Genomic DNA, 20,716 nt, shown 5'->3' on the forward strand with positions numbered 1-20,716 from the left:
CCGAATATGAAGAGGAAGAGCGTTCCACCAGTTCGCCGCAAGCACTCGGAAAGAGCGACCACCAGCTCTACTGAGCCTGAAACGTGGAACCACAACCAGATTCTGACCCAGAGATCTGAGGGTTCGCGAGGGTACATACGGTGTCAACAGATTCTCCAAGATTTGGGGAGACGTACCCTTGAGGATTTTAAACGCAAGGCAAAGAACCTTAAATTTAATCCTCTGATTTACAGGGAGCCAGTGGAGAGAGTGCAGAGATTTAAAAACCGAGCACCGCCTAGGCAGACCTATCACCACTCTGGCTGCAGCATTTTGAACTCGCTGCAGCCGGGTAAGTTCTGACTGATTAATCCCGGCCAGAAGCGAGCTGGCATAATCCAGCCGGGACAACACTGATGCTTGAACCACCAGTTGTCTGGTGGGGGCATCAAAAAATGTAAGGATAGGTCTGAGTCCTCTGATGATGCCATAGTTAGAGGCCGCTACCTTCTTGGTGTGACAAATGAAACTAAGGGTCGGGTCAAGCCAGACCCCTAGGTTTTTAATCTCCGATACTGGAGAGGGGGTCACACCTAGTTCAGGAGGCCACCACTTGTCACCCCACAGCCCCACCTGCTTGCCGACCACCATCACCTTGGTCTTCTTGGTATTTAACTGGAGACAGTTGGAGTTCATCCAGTTGGCCACTGCCCGTAAATCGTCGCGGAACCTGGGAGCCTCCATGTCTGAGTCCCCACTCAACGTGACCGCCAGCTGCGTGTCATCTGCATATGAGACCATCGTCAAGCCCCATTGCTTGACGACCGCAGCCAGCGGCCTCACGTAGAGATTAAATAGAGTGGGACTCAACGTTGACCCCTGTGGGACCCCCAGGTCCAACGGATAGGGTTTGGACTTGCCGGGTGGAATCGCAACCTGGAATGACCTTTCCGCAAGAAAAGATCGAAAACACTCTAGGGCGGAACCCGTGACGCCCACTTCCTCAAGTCGCTGAAGCAAGATCCTGTGCGAGACCGTGTCGAACGCGGCACTGAGATCTATTAGCTATAGTGCCGCCGTCCGACCCGCATCAAGCACAGAACGCAGATGTTCGACCATAGAAAGTAGGGCTGTCTCGTGCTGTGGCCAGCACGGAACCCATTCTGGGTAGGGTCAAGAATATTAGCCCTAGTAAGAGGGTCTGCAAGGATGCCATTCACATGGGCCTCCGTAACCTTCGCCGCCCAAGGAAGCAACAAAATGGGGCGGTAATTCTCAGGCTTCAAGGGGTCAAGGGTAGGCTTCTTCAGAATGGGTGTTACCACAGCCTCCTTCCACCTGATGGGAACTACACCTGAAGTGAGTGATAGATTAATCAAAGACGATTCAGAAAAGGGGGTGGTGATGGACAGAGTATCTGAATTAAGCAGACCACTCCTACCCAGTCCAAAGATCAAGGCTTGATCCATCACCGTTTTTTAGCTCACTGCACCATCCCAGCTCAGAACCTGGCTACATGCAAATTAGTCTGTCCCTGGCCCAGTGCATCATGGGAACAGGGCAGACCAAACTACCAAGCCAATTCTTTTACTGGAAAGGAAACAAGCTTCCGGGGACCGGTTTCTGGCATTACAGCCGTCTTCGGCCCGGCTTGCTTGAATCCTGATGGTGCAGTGAGCAAGGGACTCACATCTGAGTATACCCTTCCACGCTTATGGTGGACAAAACGATTCAGAAAAGGGGGTGGTGATGGACAGAGTATCTGAATTAAGCAGACCACTCCTACCCAGTCCAAAGATCAGGGCTTCATCCATCACCGTTTTTTAGCTCACTGCACCATCCCAGCTCAGAACCTGGCTACATACAAAGTAGTCTGTCCCTGGCCCAGTGCATCATGGGAACAGGGCAGACCAAACTACCAAGCCAATTCTTTTACTGGAAAGGAAACACGCTTCCAGGGACCGGTTTCTGGCATTACAGCCGTCTTCGGCACGGCTTGCTTGAATCCTGATGGTGAGGGGGCAAGGGACTCGCATCTGAGTATACCCTTCCACGCTTATGGTGAACACAACGATTCAGAAAAGGGGGTGGTGATGGACAGAGTATCTGAATTAAGCAGACCACTCCTACCCAGTCCAAAGATCAGGGCTTCATCCATCACTGTTTTTTAGCTCACTGCATCATCCCAGCTCAGAACCTGGCTACATACAAATTAGTCTGTCCCTGGCCCAGTGCATCATGGGAACAGGGCAGACCAAACTACCAAGCCAATTCTTTTACTGGAAAGGAAACAAGCTTCCGGGGACCGGTTTCTGGCATTACAGCCGTCTTCGGCCCGGCTTACTTGAATCCTGATGGTGCAGTGAGCAAGGGACTCACATCTGAGTATACCCTTCCACGCTTATGGTGGACAAAACGATTCAGAAAAGGGGGTGGTGATGGACAGAGTATCTGAATTAAGCAGACCACTCCTACCCAGTCCAAAGATCAGGGCTTCATCCATCACTGTTTTTTAGCTCACTGCACATTCCCAGCTCAGAACCTGGCTACATACAAATTAGTCTGTCCCTGGCCCAGTGCATCATGGGAACAGGGCAGACCAAACTACCAAGCCAATTCTTTTACTGGAAAGGAAACAAGCTTCCGGGGACCGGTTTCTGGCATTACAGCCGTCTTCGGCCTGGCTTACTTGAATCCTGATAGTGCAGTGAGCAAGGGACTCACATCTGAGTATACCCTTCCACGCTTATGGTGGACAAAACGATTCAGAAAAGGGGGTGGTGATGGACAGAGTATCTGAATTAAGCAGACCACTCCTACCCAGTCCAAAGATCAGGGCTTCATCCATCACTGTTTTTTAGCTCACTGCACCATCCCAGCTCAGAACCTGGCTACATACAAATTAGTCTGTCCCTGGCCCAGTGCATCATGGGAACAGGGCAGACCAAACTACCAAGCCAATTCTTTTACTGGAAAGGAAACAAGCTTCCAGGGACCGGTTTCTGGCATTACAGCCGTCTTCGGCACGGCTTGCTTGAATCCTGATGGTGCAGTGAGCAAGGGACTCACATCTGAGTATACCCTTCCACGCTTATGGTGGACAAAACGATTCAGAAAAGGGGGTGGTGATCGACAGAGTATCTGAATTAAGCAGACCACTCCTACCCAGTCCAAAGATCAGGGCTTGATCCATCACCGTTTTTTAGCTCACTGCACCATCCCAGCTCAGAACCTGGCTACATGCAAATTAGTCTGTCCCTGGCCCAGTGCATCATGGGAACAGGGCAGACCAAACTACCAAGCCAATTCTTTTACTGGAAAGGAAACAAGCTTCCGGGGACCGGTTTCTGGCATTACAGCCGTCTTCGGCCCGGCTTGCTTGAATCCTGATGGTGCAGTGAGCAAGGGACTCACATCTGAGTATACCCTTCCACGCTTATGGTGGACAAAACGATTCAGAAAAGGGGTGGTGATGGACAGAGTATCTGAATTAAGCAGACCACTCCTACCCAGTCCAAAGATCAGGGCTTGATCCATCACCGTTTTTTAGCTCACTGCACCATCCCAGCTCAGAACCTGGCTACATGCAAATTAGTCTGTCCCTGGCCCAGTGCATCATGGGAACAGGGCAGACCAAACTACCAAGCCAATTCTTTTACTGGAAAGGAAACAAGCTTCCAGGGACCGGTTTCTGGCATTACAGCCGTCTTCGGCACGGCTTGCTTGAATCCTGATGGTGCAGTGAGCAAGGGACTCACATCTGAGTATACCCTTCCACGCTTATGGTATAGCCAGTATAAGAATTGGCTTGGTAGTTTGGTCTGCCCTGTTCCCATGATGCACTGGGCCAGGGACAGACTAATTTGCATGTAGCCAGGTTCTGAGCTGGGATAGTGCAGTGAGCTAAAAAACGGTGATGGGTCAAGCCCTGATCTTTGGACTGGGTAGGAGTGGTCTGCTTAATTCAGACTTTCTGTCCATCACCACCCCCTTTTCTGAATAGATTAATCAAAGACAACACATGAGTGCGGCACAGCGAAGACATGCTCTTAAGCTGAGCCGGTTTCAACGGATCAGCGGGAGATCCTGACTTGATTTTAAGGCTCAGGGAGTCAAAGGCCTCCATAGATAGGGGGGGCAGGGTGGTGAGGAACTCACAACCCCCGAGCTGCAGCTGACCCGCTCTAGATTTGGATCTGAGGAGCCCGACGAGAAGGTTCGATAGATGGCTTGAACTTTCTCGAGAAAGAAAGAAGCCAAACTCTCACAATGGGAGTCCGAGCAAATGTCTGCAGCCATAGTCCTCTTAGCCATGAGATCCTTTAACACCTTAAAAATAAGTTTTGATGGGTTCGAGCTGTTCTGAAACTCTTGGGCATAGAAGGCTGCTCGTGTTCTACACACCGCCCTATGATAAGTTTTAATTTTGGCAAAGTAGCAGGCCTTCAATGAGGGATCAAACGATTTCCTCCGTAGCCTCTCAGCCTGTCTACTGGCTCTTTTAAGAGAAGCTAAGGCACTATCGTACCATGGGCTAGGCTCTTTCGGACGACACTTGGACCATACCACAGGGATCAAAGAATCCAGGGCACGAGAGATCCACTCACAGAAAGAGTCATATCCACCATCAACATCATTGAGAGGGCCCAGAGGTGCCTCCTCCAACAGTAGATAAAAATCCTCCAATTTGAATTTGTTCCAGTGTCGTCTAGGAACTAATCTGTCTTGGGGTATAAAAGGAGGTTCCGATATGGGGTATATCATTTTCACCAGCATATGGTCTGTCCAGACTATCTGAGTGGGACAGAGTACCCTGGCTCCCTCTAAGTTAGTAAAAAAAGGGTCAAGAATGTGGCCATCTCTATGCGTGGGTGAAATGACCAACAGAGAGCTGCAAGGCCTCTAGATCAGCCAATATGCTCCTGATGGGGGGGTGCAGAAGAGCAGTCGAAATGAAGATTAAGGTCTCCAAGGACATTAAAATTAGCACAGCCTAGTGCCTCTGAGCTAATTATATCCGGGAGAGCAGCCCTGAAAGCAGAATCACACCCCGGAGGGTGATAAATTAATAGGCCCGAAAAAGTAAAATGGTGGCTAAACGAGATTTTAAAAAGAGCACTTTCACATCCTGGGAGTTTTAAGGCCTTCCACTCGCATGGATAGCACTGCTTTGCGGCCATAGCAATTCCTCCCCCCCTAGTCGCACGATTAAGAGTGAAGATGACATAATCTGGAGGGATGGCCAAGTTGAGTATGGAGGAATCCGAGTCCTGCAGCCAGGTTTCGGTCAAAAAAAGCACATCGGGAGATTCATCTGTAAGGAGATCATATATCTCCTGATGATGTTTTACCAATGATCTGACATTCAAACTCCAGATGTTCAAATCACGCGGTCCTGCCGTTCTTTTATGCAGGGCTGGCGATACCAGCGATTGCAAGAGGGAAGGAGTGTCTAATGCCCAGCCGCCACAAATGCAGGGGTAAGGACCACATACCGGGTCCACAGGCGAGAGATCGCAGGTTGTGGACCGATCCCGAATAGCTAGCATATCCTCCCTTTCATACCTAATAATAGGCGGAGGCATGGGGAAGAAAAACTACAGCTTAGAGTCCTACCGCGCCCCACGCTTCCTTAGCGCTGACGGGCGCAGACGGGCAGGACTCTGGCACGACTCAGGCACAGCGAGGACTCACCCGCTGCGCGATCCCGCTGCGCGTATGAAGACTGGTTTAAGTAGGGCCACCAGGTGTGATCAGCCCCACTAGGACGCTCAAGATGGCGCCCAAAAAGCGTCACTACCCCTCCCAAGTTGGCGCCCAACCTACAATCGACAATCGAAGCTAAGCCCCCAGAACCGGACCCGCCACAGCAGCGGTGAGAAGTACAATTATGTGCAGGTAAGGGGACAGCTACCCCGGTAAAAACAGGGACAACAAAATAATAAAATCACCAGATTAGGCAAAAATGAGTAAAAAGCACAGCGCGCTTCTCACACAGCGCTAGAAACAAATCTGAGCTGCCAAGCAGGGCGAGTGCGAGTGTATCCTGTCAACCTGTGACACCCACAACTTGGGAAACACCAGAAAGCGTACTTGCACATACAGGTCTTCAACAACTGAGTAGCCTCTGGAGCACAGGTCATCAACAACTGAGTAGCCCCAGCAGTACCCACTTACTCCTGACAGGACTAGCCCAAGACATTCTAAGGCTCAGGCAGTCTATCTGAAGTGGGCTATCTCCATCTTTCAGTTGACCGCCCAGTGCTAGTCCCATTGACATCTCGACTGAATAAATCACTTCCGGTACTAGATCATTTGTTAGGTAGCTGCAGCGTGACCTATTTGGCACAGATGGAAATCAGGCAGATCTCTTGTTCTAACTGCTGTACATTTGTGTTTGCTTCCTAACTTGTTAAAGTTAAAGCCATCCATACCTACATTTCTTTTTAACTCAAGCTTGTTAACAGTTGTGTAATATCAAACATTTGCCTGCATCAATGTGATGGTGTTCTGCAGGCAGCGTGTAGTTAGGACTTTGAATGTCTGCTTGGACCCTGATCTCTCCCTTGCCCCACAATCAGTTGTAGTGATAGAGTTGCTTTTTCCAACTCTGTATCGTGTGTTGAATTCTTCCCTTTTTAACATTTCTATGTCTATAAAATAGTTAATGCCTACATTACCACTAGGTTCTGCACATCAGTGGTATTAATCTCGGTGTTCTGGATAATTTACTTAGCAGCTTCAACATAACTGGAAATCTTCAGTGAGGGCCTTCCACCTGGAGCCTTTTAACAGATTATTGGAATGTTGTATGAGGCTGTGCAAACTACAGTGGCAACGCACACTGAAAAGAACCAGAAAATCCTTTCATTTGAAGACTGTGCATTCCACTTTTGATATACGAATCAAAAGTGGAATATATAGAGAACAAACACCAAGAAAAGTAGACTTTGAATATTGAGGGTTTCCCAAACCTCAACAGAAGGCAGCCTGGTAATGGAAGCATGACAATGTTTGAGTGTGGTTGTGCTAGAAGAAATGTGGAGACTTATGTATTAGCTATGAAGACTTCTTGCCTGCCCACTAAAGGCTCAGGAGGCAAGAGTAGGAATCGGGAGAGTGAATTAGCAGTATAGATCAGTCTTGACCCTGTTCCAGCTTAGGTTGAGTCCCATGCTCACTGCGCCACTGGATTCAAGCTAGGCTTGCTGATGAGGGGTGATGCCCTGAAACCGGTCCCAGGATGCGTGTTTCCAGATAGGACCTGGCTTGGCAATTCATGCTGGACTGTTCCCATAAGGAACAGTCATGACTGATTTGGATATGTCTGGGTCCAAACTGAGGCGGCGTGGTGAGCAAAAGGACAATGTATTAAACCCAGATCTTTGTGACTGATGGGGTGAATGTTTGCATTGTTCGGCATTCCGTCCATCAATTGTTTCTTTTGCATATGTCGCCCTAAGTGGGAAGGGTTTGTCCAGACGTCGGTCTCGTGCTCACTGTACCACTGGATTCAAGCTAGCCTGACTGATGAGGGGTGATGTCCCGAAACCGGTCCCAGGATGCTTGTTTCGGGTCCAGGGATGACCTGGCTTGGCAGTTTGGGCTGGACTGTTCCCATAAGGAACAGGGTTTAAACTGATTTGCATATGTCTGGGTCCAAACTGGGGTGGCGTGGTTAGCAAAAGTACGATGGATTAAACCCAGATCTTTGTGACTGGGGTTTAATGTTTGCCTTGTTCAGCATTCCGTCCATCAAATATTTATTTTGCATAGGTTAAGTCCTATGGCATTGTGAGCACAAGACCTCACAGGAGGTTCTTTTGCCCTTCAGCAAGGCCCTCACTGATTCACTTCTGGACACCTGGGTGAAACCAGAATCTTGCCCACCAATGAACAAACCGATAGCGAAAAGATATAACTGATGTAGGGATCTTGCTTTTCTCCTGAAGAATCCTGCACTGGAGAGTCTTGGGTTTAGCCTGCTGGTAGAGGCTTAGACAACTAATGTGCTTCCAACCACCCCACCGGAGTCAAAGCTCATGGAGACGTTCACAGATCACATTTTCCTCGGCCAGCTTTGCCTTAGGTCCTGTCAACACCAGCTTCCTCTTCGGTCGCTATTTAAATACATTTTGGGATATGGTGATGGAGATAATCCCAGCAGACCACAAAACAAACCAATAGCAGGTCATCTCCAACGGCCAGGAATCAGCAAAATATGTGATTCGCCCAGGCCTATTTACTGTTTGGGAAAGGAAGCAGAGAACATGGTGGTACGCCCACGCTTGGATATTGGAATTGTAAGTGTATTTATATAGCGCTTACTACTCTTGATGAGGCTTTAAAGTGCTTTCAACGAGTATCACGCTACTCTGTAACCCAAAGTGGATTCGTATAGGAAAATATAAGTTGTTCATTGGAGCGGTGGACATGTGAGTTTGTTAGTTGGATTATCTGATAGACGTCTAGCTACAGATTTCCTAACTTTGTATTAACTCTAAGCGTCAGACTTGAGCCGGAAAGTTTTCTACAGCAGTATATCTGCGTGTCGGTAGAGGGTGTCAGGCAACTCAGTAATGACGTCGTCCACAGGATGTAATGTCGACAGAGTCCATGTAATCTATTACAAGTGTCTACTTTGGATTTAGAGATGGTTCATCAGGAGTTGGTGGATGTTATTAATGAAGGCATTATTGCCACTTGTGGTCAAAAGTAACAATCTGCACGATATACGTACGGTTTGGAAAACATACTGATTAGGTGAACTAAAAATTTGCCATACTTTAATTATGCTCAGTTACTCTCATCTTGGCATACTCTCTTGCACAAAAGATATAACTGTGTCCAATTATTCACACATGAACCTTCTTCTTTCAAGACTACCAAAAATCTTCAAAAAAACACAGACAATGTAGTAAAGTTAAACATGGATGCACTGGTGTACAACCATGCCCAATTTCATTGAATGCAACACATTATACCTTTGAAAGAAACCGGCTGATTGGGCTGATAACATAGCTGAAACAGTAGTAGAGAAGCACATTCAGTCCCCCTAAAAATAGACTGACTACTTTACAAATAGTAGAGTGTAGTTGAAGCTATTTCATGGAAATTTAAGGACGTATGACCATGTAGACCAGTGGTCCCCAAACTTTTTTCGCCGTGGCCACATCAACTTTCCTTTCTGTGATGGGGGGCCGGGGTCAGTCTTATAACAGGAAATTATATGGGCCAAAGTGACAACCAGTATTATTTTGGAGATTATAATGACATTTTTTTTGCAGCTGCCCTTCGCTGGGCCTTGGCGCCACCTGTTGGTTTGCAAAAAAAGTAATAGAAAGTCTTTTCGTGTTTATTTGAAGTACCACAGATACTCCTTTTATTTTATAGATATAGATTAGATTCGAAAATAAAAACACAAGCTGATGATAATTTCTTTGCCACACAGTGAAATAACAATAATACAGAATAATTGTAATAAAGAGGCAGACTTTAGGGTGGTCCTGGAAGCATGCAGGCCCTTCAGGAATGGCAGATAAAAAACACAAGCAGCCCATCAGAAAATGACATGCTGCAGTCTCATTTTGTATGTGACATCACTTTTCAAGAAACATGTTGCCTATAAAAGAGCATTTCTATACTGACATTTTCTCATATTCATAGTTACTGAAATCAGCAGGCTTACCACATCAGTGTAAGCTGTGAGCTTGCTTCTGACTGGTGAGGAGATTGATGTCAGGTTCCATTCCAGTTACAGTCAGTCTCAGAGACTGATGCAGGTGTTGATCTGAGAGTCTTGATCTTGTCTGATTTTTTATCAGCTTCATGTGTGAAAAAGTTTGCTCACAGATATATGTGCTCCCAAAAACTGTGGACATCTTCATAGTTGCTTTCTGATGTTGGGGTACGTCTCGGTTGGGAGGGAAGCATAGTACTCTATGAGACAGTTGGGCTTGAATGCGTCTTTCAGCACATCACAGGTCTGCAACTCAGCCAGTTCAAATTGAAGAGAAAGCAGGGTGTCATTAATGTCTGCAGCAAAAGGGTTCTGGAATATGTGAATTTCTTTAAGGTGGGCATGAAGCTCACAGAACCGCATACTGAACTCCGTTCTCAGCATTTCCAGTGCGTCCTTACACTTCTTTGTTGGAAACGGGACTGCTGACTCCTCAGCTGAGAGGCTCTGAGTAGCAGGGAGATGGGTGAAGTCTTGTTTTTGCACTTGTCCAACAAGCAGCACCATTTTAACCTCAAATGCTGTGACGTGGGAATACATGTCACTGATTAATTTTCGCTTGGCTTGGAGCTGTACATTGAGGCCGTTTAAAATTTCTGTCACATCTGTTAAAAAGGCAAGGTCCCATTTCCATTCTGTGTCGATCAGCTCTGGGACAGTTTTTCCCTTTGGCAGGAGAAAGGCGTTGATTTTGGGTAGCAGCTCATAGAAGCGCTTCAAAACTCTACCCCAGCTTAACCATCTGACTTCAGCGTGGTAAAGCACGTCTCCATGGGCAGACTCCAGTTCGGATAGAAAAGCTTGGAACTGCCTGTGTTTTAGTCTGTTTGCTCTGATAAAGTTTATACAAGACACAACCACCTTCATGACAGATTCCCACTTCAGATCAGGCAGTGGACTTGTGGTGGGGGGTGAGACCTCGTTCCTCCATTTCTTTTTATGCGCCCCACTAGCCCCCGCGATGCACCAACCATACTCGGACCACCGTCCGTTGTGATGCTAGCCAGCTTAGCCCAGTCTAAATCCAACTCTTCCATCGTTTGGCGTACGTTACAAAAAATATCCTCTCCTGTCGTAGTATCCGTGAGACTTTGTAGAGCTGCCAGCTCCTCGGACACTTCAAAAGTTCAATTAACTCCCCAAATAAAAATCAGCAGTTGTGCTGTATCCTGCACATCATTGCTCTCAACCATTGCCAATGCAAAACACTCAAAATCTTTAGCTTTCTCTTTCAGCTGGACATGTACATTATGTCCCCTTTCTTCAATACGCCTGGTAACTGTAGATGCGGACAGACTCACCGCGTTCAGGGCATCTTTCTTGTCCGGACACACCTCCTCCGCGACAGCGTTCAAACAATTCTTGACAAACTCCCCATCACTGATCGACTTTCCACAGCTTGCAATCAGTTTAGCTACCTTGAAGTTGGCCTGGAACGGATGACAGGTTCACCTGTGTTTGGCGTAGCATTGTACTCTGCTGGGCGGCAAATCCATTTTGTAGCTTAGCCACCTTGTCTCTCCTCACTTGGTCCAGCAAGTTTCATAGTGTTGGCGGATATTAAATTCTTTAAACACCGCCACTGTCTCTTTGTAGATTAAACAAACTGCCTTTTCATTGCACTGGACATAAAAATTGTCATCTGTCCACTGTTGTTTAAAATCTCTGCACTCTGAATCTATTTTCCGTTTCCCCAACAGTTTTGACATTTTGTTGTCTGTTTTTCTTCCGTTCTTCTCGGGCTGGTAGGGGAAGTAAGGGAGACCTGATTACAATGGGCACAGATAAAGCCCTCTCTATGTTTACTTCTTGTGCACATTCGGTTGACAGCGTTTACCTTGAGCTTAGGAACACCCAGTGAGTAGAAGTTGTCTATAGTGGTTAGTTAGAAAACAGCGCTCCTGTGTAGAAACGAAAAAAGATAAGCTCTCCAGCGCGTAATCAAAGAGCTCCAGCGCGGTGTCCAAGGTATTCACATAAGCGCCCCAGCGCGTTATCACGAACTGAAAGTAAAGCGCTCCAGCGCAGTGCCAAAACAAACTCAGGATAGCGCCCTTGCTCGGTGACCAAACAAACAATTAAACCTCAAGTAAAGAGCTCCAGCGCGGTGTCGAAACAAATCCTGAATAGCGCTACAGCGCGGTGTCAAAACAAACACATAATAGCGCTCCTGCGCGGTGTCAAAGAACCTCAGTAAAGGATCTCAAACACACGGCCTCAGAAAACACGGTTCTTACTTGCGTAGAAGCAGGCAAAGGACAGTCATCAATCCGAAGCTCTGTGTTGGCGGGAATTTCTGTGTTAAGCAATTTCCCCCGGAAGCGCTGTGATACGCCCCAGCTGTTTCCGGTCGTCTGGAACTGGACCGCCAACCGCCTGCTACCTGGAAGTGAGGAATACGTGTTTCCGCATGAGACAAGAAGCAAAGGATTGTTTGGGATCGTTAAGTGGGCCACTCCAGTTGATTAGACTGGCCGGATGTGGCCCGGAGGCCGTAGTTTGGGGACCCCTGCTCTATACCCATAGATAGTGGTGTCTGACAAGGTTGTGTTCTTGCACCCAACCTCTTTTTTCTATTTATCAACGCACTTGTAGAGACACTTAATACTTGGAAGGACATTGATGCACCGAAGTTAGCAAACAGGAATGTTCCAGCAATGATGTTTGGGACGATGCTCTTCTGCTTTCTAAATCACCAATGGGTGTACAGAGGCTACTTGACAGTTTTAAGGCCTTTTGTAAATACAGGTGGCTCGAAATTAATACCCAGAAGACAAAATGTATGGTCTTCAGCTCAGGTAGTTCAACTCGACCAAACACCTGCCCCCAAGGAATTCCTCTGGAGAGGGTGTCGGTTTTTGAGTATCTCTGGGTTACTTTAACTGAAAAAAATGGACTGGGGAGCCCAAATTATTAAAGCTAGCGCAGATCATGGGGTTTGACCAAGTTATTTAGGAATTCCACTCATAAACCCATTAGTCCACTTGTTGAAATCTAAAAAGCGCAAACAAGGGGTGTCTCTCTGTATGGGGCTGAAATGTGGGGGCATTTTCACAACAATGCATTACTAAGATCGAGAACAGTAATTTGGCCTCCCCCTCAGTTCTCCCTTACACCCCTTCATTTGGACATTGGACTAAGGCCAATTGATGATGAAATTTCCCTCAGACCCCTTACATTCTGGCGTCATTTATGGCTACCCCAGAATTGGCAGATTATAGGGCACAGCTCAAGGAGGTACTGAGCCTACATGGCGCAGGAAAATGTAAATTTTCCTAGTACTTATGAGGGAAAGTGTTAATTTTATTAAAGACACAGAGGCGAGTATTATGCCTTCTTTTCTTGCTTTATTCTCAATAGCAGCAAGATAAGCAAACAACTACAATACCTAGAAGGCACAGCAGGAAAACTACTGGCCAATGGTATTGGATAAAACAAACAATAAACCAATCACAACATGGATAGTATATATGGCCCGATCTGACCACGAGTAGTCCTCTTTTCTTGTGCGAGAAAGTCAGTTAGAATGCATAAACAAAGGAAATATAGCTAACAAAATGCAAAATGCATAATCCAAGCAAATAAATCCTGAAGGAAACCCAGAAACGCAGGAAAGTGATGGAGGAAAGTCCAACAGAAAACTGATGAGGATCCTGATGCAGAAAGGCAATCCATAGGAGCAGACTCACACTTAATTGGAGGCTGGTGGTAAAGCCGGAGTTCCTAAGGGTGGGAAAAAACAGACATAATTAGTAATGCAGAGGTGGGATAATACTCGCCTCCGTGTCTTTAATAAAATTAAGACTTTCCGTCATAAGTACTAGGAAAATCTACATTTTATGTCAAGAACGGAGGCTTCTATTATGCTTGTTCAATGCATATTAACCACCAAAGAAGAAGCAGTAACAACAGGTTTGCAATAAAATGTTTTGAAAACCGAATCATTTGACCAATCTGCTGATTTCAGGATATCCTCCAAACGAGAGCCTGCCCAAAAGGCTTTAGAGGCCATAGCACCCCTAGCGGAGTGAGCACCAAAGGCAGAAATGTCAATGCCCGCAAGGGACATAATCCAATGCACCCAAAGGACGAGCATGGCAGAGGACACAGGATGATGGGGTTTGCGAAAAGAAATGAGCAATTGCGAATGAGAGGAGGTCCTGAGATCAGCAGTTTTTTGTTCATAACTTTTGAGACATTGACCAACACAGAGCTAAGGTTGGGAAGGGAAATTGGGATAAAACACAGATTGCAAATTAGTTTTGGTACGCCTGTGAACCTGAAACAAAACACTAGAAGGTGAAAATTGTCTGGAAGACAAATCCAAAGCTTTGACATCAGAAACACGTTTGATTGAAATTAAGCACAATAACATGGTAAGTTTGGCTGAAAGCATTTTGAGAGAGAGAGCATCATTGTCAGGCTATGAAATAAACAATTTGAAAACCAAATTAACATCCCATAAAACTGAATACTTAGCCAACGGAGGTTTCGAGAATCGGACTCCTCGGAGAAGACGACACACCAGATCTGTAAAGGTTGACAGTGCGGTAAGATTTACCCGCGCTAGCTTCTGAAGCTAGGAAGTTAACCAAAAAACTTAGAGGTGCTGAAAAGGGATCGACAGACCGTTCCAGACACTCGCTTGACCATAAAGTCCAAGCTGACTTGTAGGCTCTGGAAGTGCCCGGGCCCAAGCTTGACTGATAAAGAACGAAGCTTCCTGTGAAACGATGATGTCAGAAGAGGAAGACCGGAAATTTTCCATGCTGAAAGAACCAGGGATTGGTCTAGAATCATGGCATGGGGAAGACCCTGCGGGTCTAGGAGGAGATCTTCACTGAAAGGAAGAAGTACCGGAAAGTCCACTGCCAGCTCCAGGAGCGAAGGGAACCAGATTTGAGCTTGCCAGAAAGGAGCTAGAAGAACCAAGGAGGTCGACTGACGTCGGACTTGAGCAAGCACCCTGTTGATCATCAGGAATGGAGGGAAAGCATAATTGAGGTGTAGGGACCAGTCCTGGAGGAAGGCATCCGTCGCCAGAGCGAGAGGATCCGGTCGCCAACTGAAGAAAGCGGGAAGTTGGGAATTGAGACGGGAAGCAAAAAGATCGATAGAGAAAGGGCCCCATTTCCGGGAGAGAGAAAGAAAGATGGAGGGAAGAAGCTCCCAATCGCTTGAATCTCGAAGATAACGAGAGTGCCAATCTGCTATGGCGTTGAGATTGCCTGGCAGGTACTCCGCCCGAAGGGACAGTTTGTGTTGGAGACAGAATTCCCAAAGGCTCTTCGCAAGTTCTGCGAGTGGTTTGGATTTTGTGCCACCGAGATGGTTTATGTAGCGGACCGCAGAAACATTGTCCATCCGAAGAAGGATGGAACAACTTGCCTTGTTTTTTGCCAGACTGAGAATTGCAAAGTTGCCTGCCAGCATCTCTAAACAATTGATGTGCAATGACGACTCCTCTGGAGACCATGTACCTCCAGTCGAGATTGAACCACATCGGGCGCCCCAACCCGACAGACTGACATCTGATTCTAAGACCAGATCTGGGGCCATAGCGAAGATCGTTCTTCCGTTCCACGCATCTAAATGGTCGATCCACCATTGAAGTTCGAGGCGAGACTCTAGGTCTAGCTGAATGAGATCTGAATACGCCAGTCCTTTGCGGAGATGCCTTATCTTCAAGCATTGCAGGGCGCGATAGTGAAGAGGGCCGGGAAAGATGGCTTGAATAGACGCCGATAGGAGACCCACTATTGTTGCAAGGGAACGAAGAGACACTTCGGAGAGCTGGAGATCGTGACGTATCTCTGTTCGAATGGCAATGACCTTGGATTGTGGAAGGTAAAGCGAAGCGGTGGAAGAATCCACACAGAAGCCCAGAAACTCTATACTTTGAGATGGAATTAACATGGATTTTTCTGTATTGATCAAGAAGCCGAGATCGAGGAGGAGAGACTGAGTAACGCCGAGGTTGGCAAGAAGAGACTGTTTGTTGGTGTGCATGAACAAAATATCGTCCAGATAAACCTAGGGACCGAAGATAAGACACAACAGGTTTCATCACCTTGGTGAAGCACCAAGGAGCGGAAGAAAGACCGAAAGGAAGCGAACAAAAGCGGTAGGTGACACCGAGCCACTGAAATTGAAGATATTTCGTGTGAGATTCGTGAGTGGGAATCGAGAGATAGGCATCTTGTAGGTCTAATCTGACCATCTAATCTGATGGACGTAAGGTGTCTCTGAGATGGATAATGGTCTCCATCTTGAAATGCCGATAAACCACGAACTGGTTGAACCACTTGAGATTGATCACAAGACGAACCTTTTTGTTCTTTTTCTGGACCAAAAAGAGAGAGCTTAGGAAACCTGAGGGATCGAAGGGAGCTTTTTAGAATAGCTCGTTTGAGAAGGAGATTTTGAATTTCTTGTGAAACTAGCAGAGCTACGTCTGCGGAAAAAAACCAGAGGATGAGGAAAAGTATCCTGGAAAGGAGGAGCGTAGATTTCTATGAGATAACCTTGGACAGAATTGAGGACCCAAGGGTCCGCTGTGAGAGTGCGCCACTTGTGAAGAAATAGAGACAGAGGTGAGGGGCTTACCTTGAGTATTGGCGTTGCTGTTGCTGTTGCGGAAGCCTTTTTGTCCCCGGCCACGGAAGCCACGACCTCGTTGGGGGTAGAACTGTGGCTTGTATTCCTGATAGCCGGAATTGGCTGCACCTCTGGAACCTTGGTTTTGATAACCGCGGCCGGAAGAGCGGTTCCTGCCTCTGCCGGCCCTGCCAAAAACCCGAGGGGCGAAGACTTTTTTAATGGAGATTTGGGCTTTGTCTAAGGAGGCAAAGGTAGAGACATAGCGCCTGAGATCCTTGACAAGGGAATCGCCAAATAGAAGACCATCCGCCTTCAAACCAGGATCCTGGGAAGCCAGGTTCGCCAACTTCGGATCCAACTTGATTAACAGGCCCTTGCGGCGTTCGTGAATAATGGCAGCGTTGGCGTTGCCCAACAGGCAAAAGGATCTTTGAATCCATAGAGAAATATCCTCAGGATTGAGGTCAGAACCCTCTAGTCGGTCTGTCTCCGCCATGTCCAGCACCCGGGCCAAGGGACCAACAACATCCAGTAATTTGTCCTGACAAGTGGACCAAGCTCTGTCAACGCCCTTGCGAGGGTCTTTGCCAAATTTTGAAAAGAAAGTAAGGAGAGGTTGATCGATAGGAGTGACAGTAATCTGAGAAGGTAAGGAAGGCTTGGGGCATTCAGATTTGAGCTTAGCTCTGACAGATTTGTCGAGGGGAAGACGAAGTTTTGAGGAGATATATTCACCTACATGAAGGTGCGGAACCATTCTGTAGAATTGGGGTGTCGGATAGTAGAGGGGTCAAACAAAGGAGTGCTTTCCGAGTCAAGCACAGGTTGGGATGCAAAAGCGTCTAGTCGAGCTTTCTTGGGAGAAGGAGGATCAACAATTTGAAAGAGGTCTGCCAAATCGTCAGTGTCACCCATATCATCATCATCATCATCTGTGTCAGGGATGGAATCAATGACCAGCTTCTTAGGAACCTCCACGTTTTTAATCTTGGATTTACTTTTACCCACAGTAGCTTTAAACCCCTCCGTGGTAGGAGGCCTGGGAGGGACCAAGCCCTCAGTCGAATGCGAGGACAACTCGCGACCCAGAAGTGACACTTTTTTAGATATAGTAGTGGAAGGTACCAGTTTACGTTTTCTGCTTTCCCCCCGCAGACTGGGCCAAAGATTTGGTCATAAGAGAATTCTCCATGTGCTTGGAAACGCGATGCATAGAAGCTTCTACAGCTGTTTCCACAGAATTATTAATAAAATGGCTAAGGTCATTTTTGAAAGTCTCACTTTCATCATTATCGAGCTCAGGGTAGCTTGAAACCTCCATTGTGAAAAAACAAAATGACAGTGAGGAAATGGTTACAGAACTGGAAAGGGGGTGTGTTGTAGCGTGATAAGGAAGAGGGAAAACACTCCCCTCTGGGCATGCACTGTGAGAGGAGAGACGCCGGTAAAGCTGAGGGAACAGGAGAACCCAGAACAGCTTCACCAGCAACGCGGTAAGGGCAATGCAGGCAAAGAAGGTGCGCAGCGGGAGAAACCAAACGCCAAGTGCGCGAGGGGGGGAAAAAACGGGTCCGAAAACGGGACCGGCTGACAGGAAAACGAGCGCGAGGAGCGCTCGAAGGCACCAAAGAGGAATGAGCGTAAGCAGCGCTCGAAGGGCACACAGTACAAAGCAAATATAGAACAATAAAATACTCAATAAACAATGTAAACAAGAGAGTAAGGAGAAATATGACTTATCTGACTGCGTAACAGCAAGAAAAGAGGACTACTAGTGGTCAGATCGGGCCATATATACTATCCATGTTGTGATTGGTTTATTGTTTGTTTTATCCAATCCCATTGGCCAGTAGTTTTCCTGCTGTGCCTTCTGGGTATTGTAGTTGTTTGCTTATCTTGCTGCTATTGAGAATAAAGCAAGAAAAGAAGACATTATAGGAGACTCCGTTCTTGACATAAAATTACATTGGATAGCATATGTCAGGGACACACTTTTGGCCATGGGTAGAGTTAGCCTTTGGCATAATGCAAAGGCAGTCTGTCCCATGATTTCCAGGAAGGAACTTGCCTGGAGCTTTAGGGAGAGTAAATTTGCGTAGCTACAGGGGAGCCCAGCAACAGGCTCATTAACTACGGTGTTCCTGAGAATTAAAGACCAGTACAGCCTAGAGCCTGTCTTGGATGACATTCAACTTGCCCTAGTTAGGAAGTTATACTTGCAATTCAGGCATGGGGTTCTCCCGTTGCATGCCTTCACTAGAAAATGGGCTGGCACAAGTTCTTTAGGTTGCCCAGCATGCAGTATTGCAGAGGACACAGAATATCACCTACTCTTTTTCTGCCCTGGTTAAAGGAAGGCTAGGCATCCATCACTGGTTGCTCTAGCTATGCAGAAACCTAGGCCCTCAGCATTGCGCATAGCTATTCAGACTGCTGAAATATAACAATCAATTGCCTATTGTATTTGCGGTGTTGTGTTTTTTATTTTCCATCTGGTACAGGTTTAAGATGCTAATATCTCCATGTTTTAACTGGATTTGCTTATTATATCTATCTCCCTTTTTTTAGGTTTTTAAAGTCATTTTTTAATGTTTGTATTATGTCACATATTTTTTCTTATTAACATTTTAGATTTGTATTTATTGCTGTATAATGTATGGGGCACAGGTTCCAAACGACGGTATCTATAAATTTGGTGTGGGGTTCGACCCTGTGCTCTTAATGATTTTTTTACTGTTTTAATGTCTATGTAATGATTCTTGTTAAGCATATATTTCACCCAGAGTCTCATAGCTCTTTGCCTAGACTCAGAACAGACAAGCAGGACAAGAGTGAAAAAGATAAATTAAAATAGCCGCGTCTTCAGGGACTTACGGAACTTCTGATGTTCAATCTCAGCCCGAAGGTGAAGTGGTTAGGAGTTCCAAAGAATAGGAGCCAGTTTTGAGAATGATCTGTCACCATTTCTAACTGTGCGAACCTTGAGAGTTATTAAAAGATGTTTATTTGCGGAACAAAGTATTCTAACAGGTTGATATATTTTTTATTTATTTACCAGATACTGAGGGCCCTGTCCATTGAGAGTTTTATGAACAAGCCAACAGATATCAATCCGCTTCTTAATAGGTTGCCAGTGAAGGACTTTTAGACTATGAGTGGAGGGGGCGCGAGAAGGGAGGTTTAAAGCCAGTCTAGCTGCTGTGTTCTGAAGAACCTGGAGCTTAGAGAAGTGTTCTTTGTTGATGGACGCAAGTAGAGCATTGCCATAGTCTAGTCAGCTCATAATTAAGCCCTGGATCAGTGGCTTGCGAGATGGCAATGGAACCCATTTAACAATTTCTGCAGAGAGCACGCATTAGCCCATAGCAAGTGCGCCAACGTGATTGACATGCTCCCGCATGGAGAGTGTATTATCAATCATTATTCCAAGGTTGCGTGCTGTTTCCTTTAGAGAGTGGCAGGTACCTAAGGTTGTGGGCCACCAGTCGTTTGTCCATATCGATTGGGCGACACCAAAAAGAACAATTTCTGTTTTATTTACATTTAGTTGGAGGTTATTAGTTAGCATCCACTTGTTTATGTCCAGCATACATTGCCTGAATCTATGTTTGGTATCAGCAATGTCTGGACCGAGGGTAATTAACAACTGCGTGTCGTCAGCGTACGACAAAGTATTGAAGCCATGAACCTTAATGACTTTTGCCAGGGGGGATACATATAAGTTAAAGAGCGTGGGGCTCAGGATGGATCCCTGAGGGACACCCCTGTTAATGGATTGACTCTTGGAAGTATAGGCACCAATTTGGACTCTGAAGGAACAGTCACTTAAATAGCACTTGAACCAGGCAAATGCGGAGCCTCCGACACCCGACTCCCGCAGGCGTGCCAAAAGAATGATGTGGGAGATGGCATCGAAGGCAGTCAACAAATCCAGGAGGACCAGGATGGCAGAGTTACGGTTATCCAGAGATAATCTGATGCTATCCCCCACTTCTAGTAGGGCCGCTTCAGTGCTGTGAAAGGCCCGAAATCCAGACTGAGAGGGATCTAGCACTTTGTTGTTCTCCAAGTGTTTGGTCAATTTCCCATTTATCAGTGACTCCAAGATTTTACCAATCAAGGGGAGGAGGGAAATTGGTCGATATTTATTTGCCTTTTCAGGATCTGATGAAGGCTTCTTTAGAATAGGTCTAACTATAGCTTCCTTCCAACTGACAGGAACCGCAGAGTGTAATAACGAAAGATTGAAAAGTAAGGTTAAACTGGGAATAATATCTAGGCTCATTTTTTATTAAAACCTGGGGGGAGACTGGGTCGTTTGGGGAGCCAGATTTCACCCTCTTGAAAGCTAAAGTAACTTCTTCAAGTGTAAATTCAGGGAATTGATTAAGAGTAGAA

Source organism: Lissotriton vulgaris, chromosome 6, assembly GCF_964263255.1.
Source record: "Lissotriton vulgaris chromosome 6, aLisVul1.2, whole genome shotgun sequence".
In the NCBI taxonomy this organism is placed as follows: domain Eukaryota; kingdom Metazoa; phylum Chordata; class Amphibia; order Caudata; family Salamandridae; genus Lissotriton; species Lissotriton vulgaris.